The sequence below is a fragment of the Bubalus kerabau genome, chromosome 2 (assembly GCF_029407905.1).
Source record: "Bubalus kerabau isolate K-KA32 ecotype Philippines breed swamp buffalo chromosome 2, PCC_UOA_SB_1v2, whole genome shotgun sequence".
NCBI lineage: Eukaryota > Metazoa > Chordata > Mammalia > Artiodactyla > Bovidae > Bubalus > Bubalus kerabau.
Window position 1 is genome coordinate 99,442,979 of NC_073625.1, and position 12,654 is coordinate 99,455,632.

The 12,654-nt window shown below is 38.5% G+C and overlaps 1 protein-coding gene across 21 annotated transcripts in view; it reads left to right on the forward strand.

Moving 5' to 3' along the window:
- HHLA2 (HHLA2 member of B7 family) overlaps positions 1-12,654 on the forward strand; it is a 160,638-nt gene that overhangs the window by 37,158 nt on the left and 110,826 nt on the right. The window contains exon 2 of one of the 21 annotated variants that reach the window (XM_055568091.1): positions 9,182-9,282. The exons of 18 other annotated variants lie outside the window; for them this stretch is intronic. The gene's annotated coding sequence lies outside the window, so the exon portion shown is untranslated. Of the gene's footprint in view, positions 1-9,181; positions 9,283-12,654 lie in introns of those variants that run through there. 2 more of the 21 variants (XM_055568077.1, XM_055568085.1) reach the window with 2 other exon arrangements.

A 12,654-nucleotide genomic window follows, 5' to 3' on the forward strand; every position in this document is an offset into this window, starting at 1 on the left:
TTCATTTCAAAGAGAAACAATTCAGTAGTTCACTGTCTACAGTGAGTCACGCACCTTATATATTGTCTTGTTTAGTCTTCTGCACCCCCCTATGAGGTGGGTGTTTCCTGGGTCTCACAGAAGCTAAAGTGACAGAGAAGGGCTTCCCTATCACTGCTTCCAGGCAGACTAAGTGGAAGCACCTGTCTCTTTTTATTCCACTAAGTACAATAAAAACCCTGAACACTATATATAGAATAATATAAGGCTCTGAAAGGTAGAAAGAGAAAGGACAACAGGCTAGGACATCCAGGACCCAAGGAGCTACAGTGTAGAGAATTCCTTGGGTTTTCTCTTAGCCTTCTTCCTGACCCAGGAATCGAACCCAGGTCTCCCACATAAAGGCAGATTCTTTGCCATCTGAGCCACCAGGGAAGCCCTTGAATCCTAGACTTTGGCGACTGGAAATGCCAACAGGCATAGATGAAAGGGCCAAAACAAAAGTCTGTTCTCTCTACTAAACAAATCAGAAAGGGAAATCCTAGCAAGACAGAAAACTTAGACAATAGCCTCTCAATTTATACCAAAAACATCACAGAAAAATGGTGGTGGGAGAACTGAGGTTTGTATTTTCTAGAGGCTGTAAGAAAGTGCCACGCCCCCCTACAGGGGTGGTGGGAGAGAAGGCTGAATAGGAAACTGGAACTTTTGTCCCTCCTAGGCAGAAAGGAGAACTTTGCCCACCCCCGAGTGCCAGCAGAGACTGTGTGGGACCCTGGAGTTCCACCCCACTCTGTAGTAGGGTTAGGTAGGTAGAATAGGAAAAAGGAATCCAAAATAGTGTTGGCTAAAAGACAAAGGAAAAAGCCCTCCAAAATGGAACAAAGGAAAGTCTGAGGACTGGAGTGAGAACCTCAGGTGAAACAAACAGCCCTCCTGGCTAGCCCAATTTACATAGGGCAGGCTCAGGGGGAGGAGAAAAAAATATATAAAAAGAGGAGCCAAAATTAAGCCCCTCCCTTTTTTTGGATCAACCTGCCCTCATGCCTTGAGGATATATTTTCCTTTGTTTGTCAAATAAAACTGAGCTGTAAACGAGCTGCAACACTGGTCCACCACTTCAAATTTTTCCACGGTGAGACAGAACCGAGGATATTATACACTCCCCGGACAGTACAGGAATGACACCCCTCCCTTTCCCCACTGAATCTGTATCAGAAAAAATCAATTAAAATACAATGTAAGAGTAAGATCTAAAGTCTCAAACTAAAAACTGTTGCTCTGCAAAAGTCTCTGTTAGAAGGATGAAAAGTCAAGCTACACACAGAAAATAATTTGTAAACCATGTGTCTGACAAAGGACTAGCATTTAGAATATAGAAAATGTGCTTAAAACTCAACAATAAATAGGCAAGTCATTAGAAAATGAGCAAAAACATAAACAGACATTTCACTAGAATATATAAGTTAGCATGTGAAAAGATATTAACATTGTTAGGTAACAGGGAAATGCAAATTAAACTCAGAATGAAGTACTGCCTACCTATCAGAATAGCTAAATGGTGATAGCACCACATGCTGATTAAAAAATCGTGACACCAAATGCTGGTGAAGATTTAGAGAAATTGGATCACTCATATTGCTAGTGAATTACTCATACTGCTGGAGGGACTAAAAATGGTACAGCTATTCTGGGAAATAAGCAGTTTCTTAAAAAAAACAAAATATTCCAGCAATTGCACTCCTGGTATTTATCCCTGCAAATGAACACTGTGCTCACTCAGAACCTGTTCATAGATACTTATGGCAGATTTACTGGTAACAGCCAAAAACTGAAGTCAGCCCTCATGTCCTTCAACTAGTGAGTGGTTAAACTGTAGTACTCACACTATAGAATACTACTCAGCCTTGGAAAAGGAATGCATTAGTAACACATGCAACAGTCTGGATGAATCACCAGAGAATTCTGCTAGGTTTAAAGGGACAATCCCTAAAAGTAATATACTATCTGTACCATTTATAAGACATCCTCAAAATGACAAAATTTTAGAGTGGAGAAAAGATGAATAAATTCCAGGGGTTAACAGGTTAAGTAGGGTGAGAATGCTAAGTCACTTCAGTCGTGTCCGACTCTGTGCGACCCCATAGATGACAGCCCACCAGGCTCCCCTATCCCTGGGATTCTCCAGGCAAGAACACTGGAGTGGGTTGCCATTTCCTTCTCCAGTGCATGAAAGTGAAAAGTGAAAATGAAGTCTCTCAGTCGTCCCCGACTCTTAGCAACACCAAGGACTGCAGCCTACCAGGCTCCTCCGTCCATGGGATTTTCCAGGCAAGAGTACTGGAGTGGGGTGCCATTGCCTTCTCCAAGTAGGGTGAGAGGAGGAAGATAAATGTGCCTAAAAAGGTCAATATGAGCTAATCTTGTGGTGATGGACATGTTCTGTATCTTAACTGTATGAATATCAATACCCTAGTTGTTACAGACTGAATTTTATACCTCCCCCACCAAAATTCACAGTTGAAATCCTAACTACCAAGATCTCAGAATGTAATAATATTTGGAGATTCAGTCTTTAAAGAGGTTCCTACATTGAAATGAGGTCATTAGGAAGAGTCCTAATCTAATATGAGTCATTTCCTTTTAAGAAGAAATCCTAAGACACATACAGAGGGGAGACATAAAGACCCAGGGGGGAGACAGCCATCTACACACTAGGAGAAACCAACCTTGACAACAAACACCTTGAGGTGTTCAGCTCACCTGAACTTTAGCTTCTGAGGTCAAGAGACCTCAGAAGGAACCAGCCTTGCTGACAACTTGTTCTCAGACTTCAAGCCTCCAGAACAGTGACAAAATAGCTTTCAGTTGTTTAAACCACCTAAACTGTGGTACTTTGTTATGGCAGTCCTAGGAAACTAACACATTCATTCTAATATTATACTAGTTTTGCAAGATGTTATCTTTCAGGGAAACTGGGTAAAGGGTACCTAGGATCTCCTTGTATTATTTCTTAACAACTGTACATTAACCTATAATTATCTCAAAAAGTGAAAAACAAAAAACAAAAGTGGCTCTGTGGTTCAAACGTAGGTCTGTTGCTAAAGCTTATACTAAAAATCTGACCCAACCTTTGACACAGTCCTGTGTCAGAGGGCCATCAATTCTGACACTGAGTCAAAAATCTAAACTATGAATTCAGACTTAGGTGATTGACATGGGTGCTGACCTAGAGGCTTATTATAGAAAAGACTTATTTCATAGACCCATACCATAGAGTTGGGAGTGACTTCAAGTTCTGTTGCTTTCATATAGAAGTGAAACTACCTCACCAAATCTTAAAGGTAATTGATACCATACAGTGTTCTGTGACTTTCCATAAGTCATATGTGTAGTTTTGAGTGCAGCGATTTCATAGTGATTAAGAATATCTCTGGTGGCTCAGTTAATAAAGAGTCCACCTGCAATGCGGGAGACCTGGGTTCAATCCCTGTGTTGGGAATATCCCCTGGAAAAGGGACTGGCTGCCCACTCCACTATACTTGCTTGGATAACCCCATGGACAAAGGAGCCTGGCAGGCTACATTCCATGAAGTCACAAAGAGTTGGACATGACGGAGCAACCTTCACTTCACTTTACTTCAGGCATATATTGCAGGTATTTTTAGTACCACATAGACCTGAAATGCATGTCAATTACATTGGGTCCTCAAATGAAAAACAGTATTTTGAACTAAAGAAATAGTAGTCTATTGCCATGCTTAAATAATAAAACTCGAAAAGACAAACTTTTCTGTTAAACTTGGGGTACTTCTGTCTGTTTCTTATGTGGTAAGGGATTTTTGTAAGGACTTTCAGAGGTAATTTTGACTTTGCAAGTGTTTTGCTTTATATGCTGACTTTGGAAATTAACCTCCTCATAAAATCCAATCCCACTTTGCTATTTTGACACTTCTTTTGTCTGAAAGTATTCATTAACATTTCACGTAATTGCCCCGTTTCCAGAGCAAGTATATAATTTCCTACAGAGTGACGACTTCATAATGCATATCCAATAAAGTCCATCCTGTCTCCCAGTATTTGACGCCTTAGCCTTACCATGAGCTCCAGAGAGACTTTTCTGCTGTGGAACCTGTTGAAACTTGTTGACCATTCACACCATTACAAAGTGACCACTGGTAGTGGCTGTCTGTAATGTCTACTATTCCTCAGTCATTGTTGTTCTATGAACATCTGGCTCTTTTCTGTGCACTCCAACTGATTGTTGCCAAGTCAACATAATATAAGATTTTAAGCAAAATTGATCAGAGCACTTTCATAATTTTGTTTTTACCAAGACAGTCATATAAATATGAATCTAATTTTGATTATAATATTGGAGAATAGGGAAAGCCATGACAATGTACCTATGGAGAGCTATGTTCTAGTGGAATACAAAGTGAAAAGATGGGCTTATTGAAACAAAGATATTCTATTTTTTGACTAAGGAGTGAATTACTTAGAGCTTCAATAATTTTTTTAAATTGTGCATCACCAATGCAATGGACATGAACTTGGGTAAACTTCTGGAGGTGGTGAGGGTCAGGGAGGCCAGGCATGCTTCCATCCATGGGGTCTCAAAGAGTCAGACATGATTGGGCAACTGAACAACAAAAACAGTACATATTTTTCTTCGGGAATTAAAAGCAGTCATGAAAACTGATTTTACTTTATTATTTTTTCCACTGACATGACCAGTTGTTATTTTTATGTTCAAGCAAACTACACTTTAAATGTTCTTTAAAAATATACACAATGGAGTATTACTCAGCCATTAAAAAGAATACATTTGAATCAGTTCTAATGAGGTGGATGAAACTGGAGCCTATTATACAGAGTGAAGTAAGCCAGAAAGAAAAACACCAATACAGTATACTAACGCATATATATGGAATTTAGAAAGATGGTAACAATAACCCTGTGTACGAGACAGCAAAAGAGACACTGATGTATAGAACAGTCTTATGGACTCTGTGGGAGAGGGAGAGGGTGGGAAGATTTGAGAGAATGGCATTGAAACATGTAAAATATCATGTATGAAACAAGTCGCCAGTCCAGGTTCGATGCACGATACTGGATGCTTGGGGCTGGTGCACTGGGACGACCCAGAGGGATGGTATGGGGAGGGAGGAGGGAGGAGGGTTCAGGATGGGGAACACATGTATACCTGTGGCGGATTCATTTTGATATTTGGCAAAACTAATACAATTATGTAAAGTTTAAAAATAAAATAAAATTTAAAATTCTCTGACCTAAAAAAAAAAAAATTGTATTATTATTAATTATGTGGATAATTCTGGTGTTCATGGAAGTAACTGATACCTATTTATAGGTATATCTGTTTTAGATTTTGAGAGAAATAGATTCCTCAGCCACTCTGTATTGACTCTTGTGTGTTCTTTTGGAAACCCTGGAAAAAATTCGGTTTTTCCACATTGATGAATGTTTCAGCCAGTATATCTGAGATTCATAAGCTGGGTCTTGATTTCTTTGCTTCATATTTATAACATAATACACAGCATCTCAATCTTTAGTGACAAGCAATCACAGCAATGTTTACATTCAGGTTGCTTGATTTCTGGTATCTGTCAAATATTATAAAATGATCTTTGTTGGCTTTTAAATCAGAAGCATGTGGCTAACTGATCTGATAGTCTGCATAAGCTGCATAGAACTGTTCCTTTTGGTACTACTAATACTTAGATTTTTCCTTTCCAAATCAAAAATAGTTTCACATTCAGCAGTTGGTTTTCTTAATACTGTGCTGATATGTGAAGCTGATAACAATATGGTACTTTGTCCAAGAGATTTTCTTAATTTTTTAACCAGAAACAGAGAAGATGATCATGTTCCATCTTTATAAAATTAATGAAAGCAACCCCCATTAATACATTTATGTATAGATAATTACAGTGGATAAACATTGGTATCATTGCTATTATAAACCTCAAAGCTATAAGGACATCATTGTGTTTTCTCCATTCTGTAAGACTGTAAACCATCAATATATACATAAAATAAGAAGCCATAAGAATTAAGTTTTTACTTTTTATTAGAAAACATAGGATGAAAAGAAAACAGCCAGGAAGGTTTATAGATGTAGAACTCTCTGAACTGATCCTAGAAATGTCACTGGGTAGTTATAGCTACTTCTAGCTATTTTAAGTCATCTGCAAAAGGGCAATTTATGTATTTCTTTTCATATTTACATATACATCATTCTTCTTAAGTAATCACTACCTTAAAAGTAACCACAGTTTTCCCTTATTAACCACCTAATGTGTGCAAGGCTGAATAGAACTTATGGAAGTTATACTTGATATTCAAATATTAAGTCTTGAGGCTGTTCTTTGTGATCGTAAGTGGAAAATGAGTATTGAGTTTTAGCTCTGGTGATTGATAGGGTAATAAGAATGAATCAGAAAATCAAAAGAATGTTTTCATAGCCTTAAGTAATTGGGTTTCTCCAAGAAGCAGAGCCTGAGCTAAGTCTTTCATGCAAGTAGTTGAATTGAGGAAGGGAACCCAAACGGTGGAGGGCCCTAAGAAGAGTGAAAGAAGGAAGGAAAGAGGGAGGGTGAACCCAAGGGTGTTCTTGAGTTAACAATTCCCGTGGGTAGCTGGGGCTTTGTCCTGGTGGGGGCGGGATGTTTTAAGGAACCATGTAGAAAACTTTTAAAATTGTCAACAAGAGACCCTGAAGAAAGGAAAACCTTGACCCCTCCAGGCTGCAAATGAACATTGAAGGGTGTTAATTTTCTCTCCTTTATGACTCTCTAGGAAACAGAATCCCTGGGATGAACAAGATAGACACACAGAATGGAAGAATAGATGCACAGAATTGCACATGGAAGCAATTTTAAATGATAACACACTATAAAACTGAAAATTGTTGAGGCTGTTCTATACATGAGACGTGTGAAAATACAAGGAAAACAGAGAACAAAGAGAAGGTCACAGATAGAATCTTGAAGAATGAGAAGCCCCAGCATATAATGTGACAATTCTGTAGCAGCCATGGGCCAGGACAGGAAGAAATGCACAAACGATGACAGACATCACGTTTAGCATCTAGGAAAACAAGGGTGTGAATTTAACAGATCAAATTTTCTACTAGCTAGTACTAGGAGATTGTTTCTTGTTAGAAATTAAGAATTGATAGAACTGATTTAGCAAATGCCTAATATATAATGCTTAGTCTGCCTTTCAGACCAATTTAAGATTGTCTAAATTTTAGTTATGTCTGTCTACTCCTCCACTTTAGAGCTCAAATTCACTTTCTTCTGCAGTGTTTTGACAGTTGAAAGACTCTGGTTGGATTATTAATTTCAGCTGTATTTGATCTCTGAGGATTCAGCAGTAACTACTCTCCCATCCTCAAGTTACATGACGGTTATACTTTTATTTCTTCAGAACTTTTGCAAATTTAATAAGTGTTAAATGCCAGTGTTACTTTAAATTCTCTTCTGAGCCTTAGAGTAGGTGCATATGCATGATAGATACGATCAATGTTAACAATATTCCATATGCCATTTCTCCACCCAGCAACTTGAAGACATTATGTAGGAACTTGGCAGAGGAGAATGCAAACTGATACATACTTGGATTGGTAACAGCTGTCGGAGTTTAATAATAGAACCTCTGCAAGCAGTGACCCTGTGGGCTTCCCTAATCTAGTTCCTAATGGCTCATCCTGCTTCCTTTCATGTACCCCTTCCTGGAGAGGCAGTGACAAATCCATCTCAAGGGAAAGGTGCATAACCTACAGCTGTTGATCTAGTCTTTAGTTATAGTATAAATGTTGAGTTGAGGTAACTTTCTCTGTGACATTAACCTCAGAGCAACCCTCATCTCTCGTCTATTGATATTCTTAAAAACCGTAATTCTATTTTTACTTCAGCTTTAACAGTCTCTGCATAATAAATACCTATATGGTATTTCATCTTAAGACTTCAAAAATGTTCAAAGACTATCTGGTTCTTCTATTTTGAGATTCCGTGAAAGTCTGTTCTCCCCATGTGTGGGCTTTAGGATCTTAGCTATTTCCTTAAACTAATATTAGAGTGGCTGTGATGTATGAGGAACTGTGTGGCCCTGGGGACTCAGAGGTGAAAGCTGGGATTGCCTGTGTCTTTAAAGGAAGCCCTTGTTTGATCTTATTTCATAATGAATCTTATTAGTGATTAAAGTTGGCATGGGTGACTTTGGGGATCCTGGGAGGGGAGCAGCAACCTCCAATTCAGTTTTCAGGGAGTAGTAAAAGACTCACCACTGGTGAGAGCTGAGTAGAAGAAGGAGGGAGAAAAAGAGGGAAGAGTTCCCCCTCCCGTAATGTACCCTTCCTTCTCCTCCAAGTGTCTCCATTGGCAGGCGGCTAAGTGGATGCGGGCAGTAATGCATGGAGGCTAGATAGTCAGCCAGGGCCACAGGATCAAGGACTTTGTGTGCCTTTTGATCCAGACAAGAGAGTCCTGCTGAAGTCCTTTCAAAGAGTCTAATGTCCTTGTGAAGTAACAAGCAAATACTGACCACCTACTATGTGCTAGCATGTAGTAGGCACATTGCTAGTTGGGGTTACAGGAGTGAGTAAAGGATGATGCCTAGTGTCTTCCACATGTGTTAGTGTATGTGTGAGAGAGAAAAGTAAACACCCAATAATTATAATAGCAATAGCATAAATCAGAGGCATGCACTGCTAAGGTCTCCCCAAGGAGTTCAGGGAAGTCTTTACAAAGAAAGCTATTCTCTGAAGCTGAGTTTGTTCATCTCGAGTATGCTCCCAGCCAGAACTGCAATGAGAATTGTAGGTGCAGATGTGCTATGACTCTGTGCAAGGTTATGGCTCTCTTGCATGGCACCATCAGCACTCGCTGCAATCAGCAGCAGGTGATTGTAGTAATCTAACCAACTAGATAGGCTTGCTCTGCACCTGGAGACCAGAGAGCAGTCCCACCCCAGGGAGGTTGCCTGGGTCTTGCTGATGGTGAAGGAATTGGCATGCAAAGCAGGAAACCAAAGGGGCCATTGTACTATCTGTAACTGGGCGTCCTGATTTCTGGACTTTAAACATCTGTATTGACCCTGATCTGCATAGGGTCAGGAGTCTTGCATTATTGGTTTCCTTGGTAATCAAATGCACCTTAGACTTTGCTTTCTGACTCAGACTGTATTCATCAGTACAACTTCTCACACCTGAATTCAACCTGTATTCTTATGGACTGCTTAGTGATATGGACTGCTGGAAGGCCTACACTTCTAAGTAAGGTAAGATTTTTTTCCTAAGTTGTATGTACCTAAAACTTAAAATAGGGCATGAATGACACAAAAATTATTTTTCTGTTAATAAAAAATTGTGACTGGTTTTTGTAACTGAATTGTAGATTGATTTAGGGCAGATATCTACAGTTGCAAAAAATGTGCTTACTAAAAGGTTTTCTTGGAGGATCATGCTGAAATATTTCAAATAATTTAGCAAAAATGATAAAACACAAAGGACAGACATCATAATCTTCTGATAAAGTTGTGAAAGAGGAATGAGAAATGTTTGTTCTGAAAAGTATTTAGGGAAATTCCTGTCTGAGAGTGTATTCTCACCTCTGATTATTCCTCTGGTTACACTACAGAAGCTTGTTAGCTAACCCAGGGATACATCTTTTCTCCCTGTGTGGGGGAAGAAAAAGAAATGTGGTTTTCTAGCAGAATCAAGTGACTTTTTAATTCTAAAATAAGAAGCTGAAGTTGGCTACTTATTTACATTGTCTCAAGGGAGTCATTAAGTAAAGCTCCTTTTTAATACCTAAGAAAGGACTTAACAAATTAAGATTTAATTCTCATTAGATTTATGTTGTTTGGGACTTGGGACGTTAGAAAAAAAATACTAAAAGATAATTTATGTTTTTGTATTGCTGCTACCTGAGAAGGAAAACTAGATTTTCCACATTTCCCCAAACTCTGGAGGAAATCCTTCTGTCTAAACAGTAAACTGGTGTCATCTCCCACATTTATAAGCAAATTTTCATGAAAAGTTATAATAAGTTGTGGTGGTTAGGATCATAATCTCTAGGGGCAAATAATTCTTGACATGAATACCAGTTCCACCATTAAGCAATTGTATATTTTTCTCTGAGGCTTAGTTTCTTAATTTTTAAAGTGAGGTAGACAGGACCTCTGAGGTTTGCTGTGAAGAAGCAAACTGTATTTAAAGTGCTTAGCAACATGCCTGGTGTGTAGAACATGTTCCATAAATATTGATCATTATTATTTCAGAATATAGATAAGACAAATAATTTCCTAATCACATTGTAACATGATATTTTAATATACTCTCATAAAACTGAGAATCCTGAACTTAAGTAAATTAGGCTTCTTGGAGGAAAGTTCTGCCCAGTTTCAGTCTGTCCCCCCCAACCCACCCCTTCGCCCACCACCCATTTCCCACCTCAGCGTGCTCTATCAGCTGGTTTGTGCTGGAGAAGGCACCAATTCCTGGATTTAGTTTTCTTCCAGACACGTAGACAAGACCAACGTTGTATGAATATTTTGATCAGTAACTGGGGATCCTGGGCAGCCCCTTCCTGCTGTGGTCAGTAACTAAGTATACATTGTATAGTAAGGAAATCATAGGTGTCTGGGTCAATGAGAAATTCCCAGACACTTGTAGGAGTGGAAATTTTGTTCTAAACTTACATTACAGCATCCTCTTGGATGCTTTAAATGAATATCTGTAACTGACTTCCAACTCCAGACATGTAGAGATTTCCCCAGCAGCAGTTCAGGGGCTACCAAACTGCCCAGTCACTCCTTGATTTAGTTTAAGCCCTAGGAAGACCAAATTGCCTACTCAGGAAAATTCCAGTCCTTCTCAGACTTCTCCCAGGTAAGACTGGCCCTTGGTATACACTCCCTAGGACTATGACCTCACTTTCCTAGGATAGAAAACTAAGGTCCAAGTTCATTCCACTTAACTGGAGCTATAAACATATGTCATCCTAAAACTCCTGCTATTCTTGCTTTGTTTAACTTTAGGTTCTCCTAACAACACACTCTCTTTCTCACATAGGTACACCTTTCATTTGTATTCAGTTGTGTTAAAGCATTCAAAATACCTCAAATTTGGCCCAAAGCGAAGTTCCCGGTAAATATTTTAGGGTCTCTTTTACTCCATGATTTAAAAAAAATGTATGTATTTTTTTCTTTTGCGAGAGAGTTTACCCTTGGAGGCTTGCTTTTCTCTGAAATTCCTTTCCATCAGGTCTCTGTGATAATGCCCTCTATTGCATTCCTCTCTGTTGAAGAATCAGATGTAGCTAAAAGGGGCAGCTGTTTATCATCTCTTCAGAATTTTTCTCTGTAATGCCTGCTAAATGTCCCTTCAGAGGGTTACTTTTAAATTTTGAGTAGTGGAGGCTTGCTCTTCCTTTGCTTTTGATCTTGGAACCTTGTATTTTATAAATTGTACATCATTCCTTATCAGCTGTTTAAGAGTTCAGACTAAGAATTCCCAATCAACCAGATATTAAGATAACAACCAGAGATATGTAAAAGTACGTTTACTTTAATGCTTTCTGTTTCATATGTGTCTTTGCCATGGCCACCCAGATTCTGTCCTACATACTATCTTTGACTAATGGGGTTCTTTTTATCTAATATAATATAGATTAGAGGCAGCATGGAGACCACTTTCTAAAGAGAAAAGCTTTCTCTTTCTGCCTCATCTTCTATCTACCTTAGCTGAAATCACTAGAATGTCCTGTCAATTCATTGATTTGTACAAGATCAATGTTATTGACTTCAGTAATATTTCTATCTGTTGGATAATAAAGTTCAATATCATTTCAAATTAAGGAAGTAAGTATTCTCTTGGAAAACACCACTGTCTTATACAAAGTTCAGTACTTCATTAAATGTTCTTTCCCAGTAATATGTTTAAAAGTTTACTCATTGTTTTGGCACTACCTTAGCCATATTTTTCCTTTTAAACCCAGTCTGGTTAAACTGGGCCTCCCTTCTCATGCTGTCCCAGATCACCTAATCTCTACCTCAGTCTGCATTAAGTATTTTTAAGAAACATATAAAATAGACTTTCTTAATTTATACATTCTTTGAATCATTTCATCTAATCATTTGATCTCTAAAGAATTTACTATACCTCTTTTTAAAGCTGTGCTATATTTTTTAAAACCCTAAACATTTAATGATCTTTTACCTATAATTATGTAAGCAATTTTTACTGTAATTTTTGATATAATTGCACAAATCCTTTCAAGCTGTTTCTAAGAAACACAGGCATCAAGCTAAAATATTTAGCAAAGATGTCTCATTTGTTTAAAGCATTATAAATGTAAATTAACACAAAACCAAGATGCCCCTTTTTATTAGCAAAATATTGAAAATATCTAGTGCTGGCAGGTCTTGGAGTATGACAAGCACTTCCAAACCCGGCTAAGGTATATTGCAAAAACCTGTTTGAAAGCAATGTCTTAATAAATATAGAGCATATATAACCCTGGGCTTCCCACATCGCACAAGTGGTAAAGCATCCACCTGCCAATGCAGGAGACTCAGGTTCGATCCCTGGATCAAGAAGAGCCCCCGGAGAAGGAAATGGCAACCCACTCCAGTGTTCTTGCCTGGAAA